The sequence below is a fragment of the Melozone crissalis genome, unplaced genomic scaffold, assembly GCF_028551555.1.
Source record: "Melozone crissalis strain CALT ecotype California unplaced genomic scaffold, PUWL_Pcris_2 ptg000107l_1, whole genome shotgun sequence".
Taxonomy (NCBI): Eukaryota; Metazoa; Chordata; class Aves; order Passeriformes; family Passerellidae; genus Melozone; species Melozone crissalis.
The window spans coordinates 592,824-605,554 of NW_026535884.1; the positions used below are offsets into that span (position 1 = coordinate 592,824).

The 12,731-nt window shown below is 47.5% G+C and overlaps 1 protein-coding gene across 4 annotated transcripts in view; it reads right to left on the reverse strand.

Moving 5' to 3' along the window:
- The window catches only part of EIF4G3 (eukaryotic translation initiation factor 4 gamma 3), a 146,770-nt gene that overhangs the window by 77,357 nt on the left and 56,682 nt on the right, over window positions 1-12,731 (reverse strand). The window lies entirely within an intron of this gene.

The window sequence follows — 12,731 nt, forward strand, 5'->3', positions numbered from 1 at the left end:
CCACCCAATTCCATGGGCTGTAACAATTTATCCCACCAGATGCTCTCTCCAAGTGTTATTTGCCCAAAGTAACAATAAACTGGAGCTCTGGAGCTCTGCTGATGACGCATTTTAATGAGACATTTAGAAATAACTTTTCAGAGCGCCTTTTTCCTTCTTTTTGAACAAATCCATTATAATTTACATTATTACTTTTTAAAATGTTTATTATTGTAATGGCACAAAAACCAGCCACCAGCCTGCAACAGCCTTTGCTCTCAAGAGCCACAGGATGGTGGAATTGGTAATGTTGGAAAAGCTCTCTGAGATCTTCAAGTCCAACTGTTCCCCAGCAGTGCCACCACTAAACAATGTCCCCAAGGGCCACAGCTACACATCTTCTAAATCCCCCCCAGGAATGGGGACTCCACCACTGCCCTGGGCAGTCTGTGGACTGGACAATCCTTTCCATGCAGGAATTTTCCCAATATCCCAATAATGTAACTCTGAGGCCGTTCCCTCTCCTCCTATCCCTGTTCCCTGGGAGCAGAGCCCGACCCCTGGGCTGTCCCCTCCTGTCAGGAGCTGTGCAGAGCCACAAGGGCCCCCTGAGCCTCCTTTGCTCCAGGCTGAGCCCCTTCCCAGCTTCTTCAGCCTTTCCTGGTGCTCCTTCCCAGCTCTGTTCCCATCCCTGGACATGCTCAGCCCCTCCAGGTCCTTCCTGTCCTGAGGCTCCCAGAGCTGCCCCAGGACTGGAGATGCCCCAGAAATGCCAGCACAGTTTGCATTGTCTCTTTTTTCCTGCTTTTCCATCCCTGGACTAATCACCTACTGATTAAAGTGCAACACAAGGTAAATGAAAATATAGCTCAGAAACAATCCAACCAGGAATTCCCTGGTCTCAAGGAGAAAAAAAAAAAAAAAAGGAAAAATACAACAAACACAACAAACACCCCTTCCAAAAACATGGTAGAGGGGATGAGGGGAACAAACACAGCCCAAAAATGACCCCATCCCAAAACCCAGCTGCTGCAACACCTTCTATTCCTACTGTGGAACTGCTTTTTAAAAAGCAAAACTTAGACACAACTCCACACACAAATGAGGACACTGCTCCTACTACACAAGTTAACTAGGCAGGACCCTCTGTTAGCTTCTGCCTCATTTTCACAGCTTTTTGGGTCAAAATGATGATAAAAAGTGTGTCTCCAAGTACATCACCAGGTCTTTACTGTGATCCAGGACACCAAACACACTGGGCAGGGTGTTTAGCTGGACAATGCTGTTCTGGAGGGTTCACACCAATGCAGCAGCACAACCTCTGCTTCAAGAGCAGTGAAATGCTTTGTTCAGCTCCCTCCTCTCAAATGCTTTGTCCTGTCCCTCCTCTACAGGAGACTCCCTGATCCAATCCAGCCAGCCCTTCCCTCCCTTTTCACCACTGCCAAAACCTAATTAATGTAAACAACTAAATGGAAAAAAGCCTTCTAATTTTTTTTTTTTTTTTGAGATGTCAGATGCAGCATCAACTCTTTTCCCCTTTTATTTATGAGTGATTCTGCTGGAGCTGGTGGTGTCAGTGTCATTCCAGAATGAATAACCCAAAGCTAAGGAGAAGTGGGGAAACTTTTCACCCACAACCTGGAGAAGTTGTCCTGCCTTTGTAGCATCCTGCTGCTGACTTTCTGCATTGGGATCTCTGCCCAATGTGAGGTTAAAGCTTCTTCCACAGGTCCAGATGCTGCTGCTCCCATCATGGAATCATGGAAGAGTTTGGGATGGGAGGGATTTTAATCCATCCAGTGCCACCCCTGCCATGGCAGGGACACCTTCCACTGTCCCAGGTGCTCCCAGCCCTGCCCAGCCTGGCCTTGGGCACTGCCAGGGATCCAGGGGCAGCCACAGCTGCTCTGGGCACCCTGTGCCAGGGCCTGCCCACCCTCACAGGGAATTTCCTCCTAATATCCAACCTAGACCAACTCTCTTTTAGTTTAAAGCCATTCTCCCTTGTATCTCTCCCACCAGCCAGCAGTGAGCACACAGGGCTGGGGATTTCTCTGCATTTCTCTTCACAGACCAAAGCAAGGCACAGCTTCCCAAAGATTTTCTCAATCTCAGAGAAAAAAACCCCAATTCTTATCTCATTTACTGCCCCTGTGTTTTAAACAAATAAAATACATTGAAGAAAATTATTTACCTAAAAGAATTTAATTATTTACCTAATTAAATTCTAGTGTGTTTTAATTCATTGATCAATTAAATCCATGTGTGTGTCTATCAGCTAACAGTCAGGAAATTCTGTACACTAAAGTTAAATTAAATGCTTAAACAAGTTCAGTTAAATGTAGTGTAATATAGTGTAATAAAGTAATTAATTAGCCTTCTGATTATCAATGGAGTCAGATGTGTCATTTCTCCCTGCCACAGGGGTCACTTGCTTTTACTACAGGTGACAGTGCTGGGAAATATTATAAATAAATTATAGCAATAAATGCTCCAGTTGATCACAGGCTCCTTGTGCCTCCAGGTCCACAGGAGATGAGACCTCATCCCAAACTGCTGCTCCCACAGCACCTCAGCAACAAGAGAAGAAAATATCTACTATTCTTCCCCATCTTTAGGCTCATGAAAATATTTTCTTCAGGCTTAAACTGCATGTGACAGAGCAGAGCTCTGCTATCACTCCATCAGGTATCTGATCCTGCCCTAAAGTCTGTACCCACCTCCAAAACAGCCCCCACTTTCTTTTAATCACCCAAGCCAAAGGAGGTGTGAGAACAGCTGCATTTAGAACAGGAGAAGGGAGCACAGCTGTCACTAAACCTAAAAATCCTCTGAGTTGTAGCAGTAAAACTATGAAAGAGGTATTTGGAAACACAGTGCCACAATGACAGTGTGACACTGTGACACTATCCAGGGTTAAACTTGTTTAGCATTTAAACTCTACCACAATGAGCAGAGCATGGAGGTATAAATAAAGAAAATAACATACAAAGGCTTAACTAGAGGCCAGAGAAGGGTTCCTGCTATGAGGTGTCATCAACCAAGGCAGTTTTGGACAGGTGACCCCCACAAGTGCGAGGTCACAAGTGAGGAACAAGTGCAACACAAACCCCACTGAAGACCACAAACATCAGCTAAATAAATATGTTTTACAACTATTGCGCAACAAGAAATGCCTCTGCTCCACATTTCCAACCAGAGGGATCTTGCCTTAACTGATATTTGTGTTAAAACCACAACAGGGAGAAGAAAAGGGAGGGAAAAGTGGTTTATAAATTTCTGCAGGTATTAACTTCACATCGGCTGTGGGAGCCTAAATAAACTATCAAAGATCCAACAGAATAAATCACAGCACTCTGCTGCTTTTCATACACATCAGCTGATTAAAGCATTGCATCTCTTCCTCTGCCAAAGGACTTTTTCTGTGCCAAGCAGCTAAATGGGTACAGAGAGTGACGTGGTCACGTGCAGCCACACAATGCACCAGGGCTGGACTGAGGGAATGAAGAGATCAGTGAGGAAATGCTCCAAAAATCCCCTAAATAAACCCCCACGGAGGGGAAAGCAGGGAAGCAAGTACTGCTCTGCAGACAAATGTTGGTTCTGAAGCATCTAAAGGCTGGATTGAATCCCTGAAGTTCAAATAGCTGCTGGGAGAGGATGGAGCGCTGCTGAGCTGCTCCACTTCCAGACTGAGCAATTTGCTTCCCTTAAAGCTCTCACCTTCCTGATTTTATGTTTCAGCTGTGGCTGTTCAGGGGAGGAAGGTGATAATAGCTGAGTGTTTATGTATTCCCACAACTTGCTGGGAAAATCCTTTCTCTGGACTCTTTCCACTTCAAGCTGCTGCCTGTGCTAAGCGAGGAAAAATAATCACTATCAACAAAACAAGTGAAAAAAAAGTTATTCTTAGCTCAGGCCCGAGCTGGTTAATAAACACTGAGCCTGCAGTGTAACATGACTCCCTTGGGACTGCCTGTCCTGGGAATAAACAGGCAAAGTACACACATCAGGCTCAAAACAGCTGAGTCACCCAGCTCTGCCTCTGGAAAAATCTTTTGGGAACAAAACCCTCCCAGCCCCAGGCAGGAAAGTGTCACTTGCTGAGCTCTGTGGCTGGCTTGGCTGGGAAGGGGTTAATCCCTGGGGCAGATTCCTGAATCCTCCCGGCTCAGGGAAGGCTGCTGGGTCTAAATTTACTGAAGTTACACACGAGGAGAGGAGAACTGGACCCGCAGCTCCAGCACATGACCGTGACTCAGGAGCTGCGCGGCCCTGCCAGCGCCGTGACCTTGGCAGGAAACCTCTCCATTCCCAGTCCCAAACCTTCACATTCCCATCCTAAACCTCTCCATTCCCAGTCCCAAACCTTCACATTCCCATCCCAAACCTCTCCATTCCCAGTCCCAAACCTTCACATTCCCATCCCAAAACTCTCAATTCCCACATCCCAAACCTTCAAATTCCCATCCTAAACCTCTCCATTCCCAGTCCCAAACCTGCAAATTCCCATCCTAAACCTCTCAATTCCCACGTCCCAAACCTTCAAATTCCCATCCTAAACCTCTCCATTCCCAGTCCCAAACCTTGAAATTCCCATCCTAAACCTCTCCATTCCCAGTCCCAAACCTTCAAATTCCCATCCTAAACCTCTCCATTCCCAGTCCCAAACCTTCGAATTCCCATCCTAAACCTCTCCATTCCCAGTCCCAAACCTTCAAATTCCTAGTCCCAAACCTCTCCATTCCCAGTCCCAAACCTTCAAATTCCTAGTCCCAAACCTCTCCATTCCCAGTCCCAAACCTCTCCATTCCCAGTTCTGAACCTCTGAATTCCCAGTTCCAAAGCTGTGCACCTCCCAGTTCTAAACCCCTGAATTTCCAGTCATCTCCCAGTTCCAAAATGGAACTGGGACTGTGAATGGACTCTGAATTCCCAGTTCCAAACCTTCAAATTCCCAGTCTCAAACCTTCAAATTCCCAGTTTCAAACCCCTGAATTCCTAGTCACTTCCAAGTTCCAAACCCCTGAATTTCCAGTCCCAAACCTTTGCATTCCCAGTTCCAAACCTCTGCATTCCCAGTCACTTCCCAGCCCCAAACCTTCACATTCCCAGTCACTTCCCAGCCCTATGGCCATGTCTCCAGCTCCCCTGCACACCACCACTGAGCTTACATCTCTTGTGAGGAATGGCACAGAGCAATCAGAACACTTCAGAACAACCCAGGGTTTGCCAGGGCCATGGGCAGCCCCAAAGGCCTTTTCTGCACAGCCCCAGACCAAAGAGGAGCTGCAGGGCCCTTGCCCAGGTGGTTTTACATCTCTTGTATCTCGTGTATCCCTGCACTGCTGATGGAGATCACACAGCTAAAAACTCACCCAAGTGCCACCACAAACATTTTCAAAATATCTTCTTATTATTTAATGTCAAGACATAAAGTACCAAAAACATTCCCTGTCTGGAAAGAGGATAAAACTTAAAGAGATCCATCTCTTTCCCCAAACAACACAACACCTCAGCCCACCCCCATCTCTCCTGCATAAAACCTGCACTGGTCTGTTCCCAAACCACTCCCTGACCTGTTTAAATGCTAAATATTGATTTAAACCCCCCAGCTGGGCACTCAGAGACACAGTCAGTGTTCTTCATACTGTACCTTAAAAGGGTTCTGTCCCTAGATTTATAAATTCTTACTCACACAGCCCCTAAGACCAAAGGCAGCTGCCCCTGGAGCCAATACAGAAGGGGGAGGTCATTGCTCAGAGGGGGAATCTCCTCTTATCCCCTTTTTAACAACCAGACTTGGTTTTCCTTCCAGCTGCTGAGAAACTTTCATTGAGGAAAACCACAAAGGGAGCAGAGCAGCTGTGCTGATGCTCCAGCCCTTGAGGCAGAGTTTTCCCCTGGGTCCCTGGCCTGGACAGCAGGAATTTGGCCTCAGACACAGGTGAAGAAATCCCCCACAGCAGCAGGAAACTTCATTTTAGTCCCAAGTGTGGACTGATGGTGACAGCAAGGATGTGGCTTTTAATTGTGAATCATCATTTCTTTGTGGAGCTGGGCTGGCTGTGCCCTCCCACAGCCCCAAATCCAATCACTGTGACAACTCAATCACTACAAGCCAAACAACTGCAACCCTCCAACGAGGGAAATCTCTGGCCATTCAGCTCTGGGAAAGTAAGAGGATTATAATTTAAACCCTGGCTCTTCATTTCTCCCTAATGAACTCCCTGCAGGCAGTGCAGGCTGGAACAGCAGTTCCTCAGGCTGCTCCTCCTCATTCACACCCAGCACCTTCATTTCCCCCAAGCTCTGGGTTCTGCATGCCCTGGGTTCTGAGAAAGGTGCATCAGCACCAACCCAGTGCCAGGGGAAGAGGCTTTCCTGGCCCCCCCTCTGGCAGCTGCTCCCCTTCCTGCCAAAATGAACAGAACCTCTGAAAACTGAAGGTTGCAGAGAGGTTTCACTTTTTATGTGATGTGAAAAGCTGTGTTAGTGAGGGCAGAGAGAACAGCCTGAGCCAGAACATCCCAGCAGAGCCCAAATCTCCTCCTCCCACAGACACTGGCCAATGGCAGGAGGCTCCTCTCCCATCCTGGGGCTGCCTTGGGAGCTCCAGCAGCATCCAGGGAAGTTCCTGCCCTCCCTGTCCCCCTGCCACACTCCCAGGGGCTGCAGCAGAGATCACTGAGCACAGGGCAGAGCAGCGTTTGACCTAAAATCAGTATTTAGGGACAAAATAAACCACTCTGTACTATGTCACTGAGCTCTGGAGATGCCAGGATCTCAGGTAGCTCCAGCATCTGACCACAAGCAGGGCACTGCTCACTCCTGCACCTGAATGTCACCATTATCTTGGCAACCACATAAACTCACTTTTTTTCCTCCCTGGTGTGGTCTGCACTCAGTACAACAGGCTTGGAAGCTGCTGGCAGGAAAAAGAATATGTGTAACACACAGATCTGCAAATATTATAGATGATGGTGGAGAAATCTGAATTATTAAATTTATTCATTTCAGCCTTTTTTTCTACAGCATCCCCTCAAATAATGCATAAAGCATATTCTCCCACTATTCCTGTGAACTATTCCAGCTTTAAAAATAGCACAACAAATGATTAAACCACTAAACAAGGACAATTCCCCTCGAAATGCTCCCAGTTTGCCTTTCATTATTACAATGATATTTCAATGATCATCACACACACTCTCAGATGCCTCTGCTTGAACACAAGTCCCCACTCACAGCCATGTGTTCAAATATGCAGTTTTAGGTACCCATCACACCAGGGATGCCACATTTTTTAAGCAGCTCATTTGCAAATTATCCAGAATTACTGAAATCAGCTCATCCTCACCAGGGCAATGCTGCAAAACAAAAATATGGAGCAGTTCTACTCTGCTGCCTCTCCAAGCCAGCGCTGCTCCCCTGCAGGGTGCAGCAGCACCTGAGAAACACTATTTTCCTGCTTATAATACCTGGAATATTCAAAACCCCTTTAAAATCACTGATAAAAGGCCTAGAGCTCTTCTCTGACACCAAACAAATTGTGCAGATGAAGAGTTCCACATAAAAACCAGAATGAACACACTTCCAGTGCAAACACTCTGCTCCTGATGAGGGGCTGGGATGGCACCAGGGTGGGACTTGCTCCAAATCTCTGCACATTGGATTTACTGGGAGGTTTGATGTTTGGATTTGGGTGGAGGCACATAATAAACAGGAACTGGGACTGTTCAGTGAGTTTATTTAAATATGTAGGCTTTTTCTAAAGCTATTTCCTCAAAATGCCAGGACTCAGCTCCAGGTGTTTTGCCTGATTTTAGGATGTTAACAAATTGCAGACAAGTAGAAAATGCAGAGAATAAGTAGCTGGCACCCTCACTGCCCTTCTCCTGAAAAGTACAGTTTTATTCCCTCTTTTTCCATAAACCCAGCCACCAGGGAATTCCTATTGTTGGTAAATAATAACATTTTAGTGGAAGGTGCCCATACCCATGGCAGGGGGTGGAACAAGATGAGCTTTAAGGTCCCTCCTAACCAAACCCAGTCTGGGATTCTGTGATTAAGCTCAGCCTTTAAAAGGATACAAATATCCTGAGCCAGGAGGAATTACTGCTCTCTCTCCCCTTTTTCCTCTGTAGGAGTTTCTCTCAGGGTACATCACCACTGTCATTACCTGCACAGCCCAATTTGTAACAATCTTTTTTATGGCTTTCCATCTTTTCACCCCACACATCTGAGTGGGCAAAGGAGGAAGGCACAGGGAAACTGAGCCCCAGGAACACCCACAGAGCTACAGGCACTCCTCCTTCTTCAGTGTGGATAATGGGATTGTCTCCAAGGCAAGATGGTGAAGGAACAGTCTGCTGTTCCCCGGACAAGGGACCACAGGGACACAAAATGCACATTCCTGACCTGTTGGAGAAAGTCCTGAGGAGCCCATGGAGACACCCCAGGGCTGGAGCCAGGCTGGGAGAGCTGGGGGTGCTCACCTGGAGAGGCTCCAGGGAGAGCTCAGAGCCCTTCCAGGGCCTAAAGGGGCTCCAGGAGAGCTGGAGAGGGGCTGGGGACAAGGGATGGAGGGACAGGACACAGGGAATGGCTCCCACTGCCACAGGGCAGGGATGGATGGGATACTGGGAATTGTTCCCTGTGAGGGTGGGCAGGCCCTGGCACAGGTGCCCAGAGCAGCTCTGGATCCCTGGCAGTACCCAAAGCCAGGCTGGACAGGGCTTGGAGCACCTGGGACAGTGGGAGGTGTGGGACTGGAGGAGCTTTAAGGTCCCTTTAAGGTCCCTGCAGCCCAAACCATTCTGGGTTTCAGTGATTTCTCCTCAGCTGCACTGGCTGTTTGTGTCCCTCAGCAGTGCAAGGACAAACAGAACCCCCAGCCTGAGGGAGGACAGGATCCTCCTCCCCTTCCAGGCACTGCCCCAGCCTGGGAGCCCACACTGAGGACCTGCAGTGCAAGCCCAAAGCAGTGATTCTGAGCCATGGGGGTGGACAGGGGTCCTGCTGGTGGCTGCTCCCTCCCAAAACCATTTTTAAATCCATCACCATGGAATCTGCTGCTACTGAAGGTGTGAGGCCATGGATAATGTCACAGGAAAACATTCCAGAACATCTGGAAACTCTGCCATGGCTTCATGTGGCTCCTTCCTGAGGCTGAACTGCCAGGCTCTGCCCTGGCTCACAGCCTGGGGTGATCTGCTAATGACCATTATGTAAATTAAGTAAATTGGCATTTTCTGTAATAAAGGTACTCAAAACTATGGAGTGCATGTGTGTGCTGAGGGCAGAAATTCCAACATCCCCACTGCTGAAAGCAGAGCTGGGACTGTCTGCAGAAACACCCTTGAGCTCACAGAGTGTCTCTCACCTGTTCTATGAAACTGCCTCCCATTTTAACAAAACACACTTTGAGGACAACACTTGTTCCCAGGAACACAACCCCAACCAGCCAAGACCCTATTCCACATCAAAACCTATTCCACACCAGCAGCTTTGCAGCTTTCCTCCTATTTTCTACCAAAAGCCAACAAGCAACTCCAAAAACGTGTCCTCTTGATATGTCAGAGGATGCTGCCACCCTTGGAGACACTCAGAGCCCAAGGGGAGGTGGCCCAGAGTTCTCCCTCCAGCTGATCCACCTCAGAGCAGGCACCTGGTGATCCCAGGTCTCCCAACCTTCAACTCTGTGAGAGCAGCAATCAGATAAAATATCAAAGTTTTCCTCAATTCCACTGAAGCCCAGAAACACCCTCCATATAAAGGGTCTCAATTTGCACCAAGTTAAAACAAGTTAATAAATTCTGGGTTTCTAATGGCGCCACAAAGAGGGACCTGTGGAGAACATGGGCACAGCCCTCTCAGGCTGCAGAGTGGAATTAAGGCTCCAACACCTCTGTTGGTTCAATGGAAAGCAGCACAGAGAGTTCAGCTGGCAGGAGAAGCAGGCTGTTCATGGATTCAAAGCCTCACCTCTGCAACGTGGCCTCCCTGCTGCAGCTTCAATGGCTCCAGAGGTTATTCCTCTGTTTCCCAGTCTGACACCACAGCTAACAGGGCTCCATCTCCCTGGTTTCTCTGGCTGCAGGGGTATTTTATGCCCTTTATGCTCACAAAACACAGGCTGTGTAAAGCCCTGACTTTTGTGCTGACTCTGGTGCTTCACTGAACACATGGTGTTTGTTTAAAAACTCTGTATTTTCTGGAGCATGCAAGAAAACATCCATTAAATTGCATGGAACAGAAGGTACTGTTACACAAGGAATTCCAGAATTGAAGTTATTAAATGCAAGAAAATGGCAAATTGCCTCGTATTGTTTTGTCTTCTTATATTATGAATAAAAATGTGGCTCAACAAGTGGCTAAGTCTGAAAAGCACAAAAATAAAGGCCAGAGCACGTGACTGTGAGAACAGAAAATACATGTGGAGGAGTCCTGAAAAAAGGGATCTGGAGAATTTTGAAACAGCTACAGAGAAGTTTGATTTCCTATTAAAAATGCTGTTTTATTCCACCCCAAAGCAAGTTACTGGCAAGTTCAGAAGTGCTTTTGATTCCCAATAATCTGACAGGCCAAACAAAGGCGCTTCCTCTCGCGCAGCAGCCAGGAGGGGCCGTGGGGCCAAGACACCCACAGAGAGATTTCCCTTCCAAAGCCCTGCCTGGCCAGGCTGGAAGGGCCAGGAGCACTCAGAGCCAGGGCACGGCTGCTCCAGAGAGGAAAAGCTCAAACAGCAGCAGAAAAACATTTCCCTCCCCACTGGGCAAAGCAGAGCACGTGGAGAGGGATTAAACACCTCTGAGAGCAGGAATTCCTCACAGTGCCAGGGCAAGGGAAAGGCTTCCAGTGCCAGAGGAAGGGATGGATGGGGGGTTGGAATGGAATCCTTCCCTGGGAGGGTGGGCAGCCCTGGCACAGGGTGCCCACAGCAGCCCTGGATCCCTGGAGGTGCCCACGGCCAGGCTGGACAGGGCTGGGAACACCTGGGATGGTGGAAGGTGTCCCTGCCATGGCAGGGGTGGGATGGGATGAGATTCAAATCCTTCCCAACCCAAATCATCCTGGGATCCTATAACAGCATTCTATGAGGCAGATGAGGGGTGGGTCTAAAGCCAAACCTGAGGAGTGAGGAGGGATGGAATGGAAGAGAATAGTGCAGAAGGTCTCACACCTGAGGAGTTGCAGCTGCACCAATCACTAAAGATCAGGAACAGCCCTGCCCTTAATACACCACAGCTGTGCCCAATAAGGAGATGAGTGCCACAAAGAGAGGGTTAGCTGGGGGTGGAGAGTTGGAGTTTGCTGGCTGTGCTGTGAAGAAGGAGTCAGTGCTGTGAGGAGACACCATCAGAACTCACCCAGAACGTATGGAAGATTTACAATAAGGTGACAACAACCTAGTCCCAGCTAGACTCAGTATTTGTGCTGTAATCTTTTCTTTGCACATGTACATGATAAAATTGTGATGGCTCTTCCTTTCTTTCCTTTCCTAGCTAGAAAAAAAATAAATTAAAGCTCTTCCTGTCCTTCATAAGTGCACAAATACTACAACTAATTCATACATCCCCCCTACGTTGCACCTTACGAAAGCCAACTGCTTCCAAGGTTAAATAATTAAAATAAATAGTGTTAATCTGCATGTGAAGCTGCATTATGCCTTCCCAGCTCTCCCTTCCTGCAGCTCTCACCCCCAGATGCTGTCCCAAATTAGAAGACACCCATGAAGCCCAGCATCCCCACACAAAAGCCCCCTGAAGACCAAAGGCACTGAGACACAAGACATGTTTGATGTTTCCAGCCAGACTTAACTTAATGAGTTAAAAAGCACAGTAATGAACCAAAAATAATGAAATACATTCTCAGAGGAAATATTCCCAGCATTATTAACCCAATCAAAAACCTCCTAATCCTATTACAAACCAGAGGGTTCAGCTGCACTTCCAGCAGGTCTTGAACACAAAGGCCAAAAGGAGATTACACTTCTGGATTTATCAGCTATTAAATAACTCACAGTTTCAAATCTCCACCTGCAGTCACATATTCCTGCAAGCCTGGAATTTCCAAAATGCATTGAAAATGTGCTGGGATGGAGCCTGACCCAGATGTACAGAAGGAAGCACAAGGAAAGAAGTAAGAAAATTTTTTTTCTGACTAGTCAAACTCTTAACTGGTCAGGAAAAAAAATCCATTGCTAGATATTCATCTGGTTATTTAGGTAGGTTTACTGTTCACATTATCAGGAGTTGTTTAAATTTGCCTTATTCTCATTACCTGGAATGGACAGCAGACCCAAGAAACTGCAATCTGCTGCTTGGGGGAGCAGCACAAACAGGAAACATTTTCCCTCAGCTGGTCCAGCACCAACTTCTTCATTTATACAAGGAGAGTTCAACCTTTCATTCTGTGTCTACATCACAAATAAACTCCCTGACTGACCACCATAAGAGTTCTGGGATTCTGGGTGGGTGTAACCAGCAGGGAATTGGTGATAACAGCTCCTTACACAGAACAAGGAGGTTCCTACACAGGGAAGGTCTCTGGGGGAAGAGCTCCCTGCAAAGCTTAGAGATCAACTTGGATCAAGGGATCCACAGTGATGCTCCTGAGCACAGAAAATGATGGACAGGGAGTTTATCTGAATGAAACAATAAAACTGGGAGCCCCTTGTGCCCCAGGGGCAGAGGAAGTTTATTATCTGGTTTTATGCTATTTCCTTCTAGCAAAGCACATGTGGACCC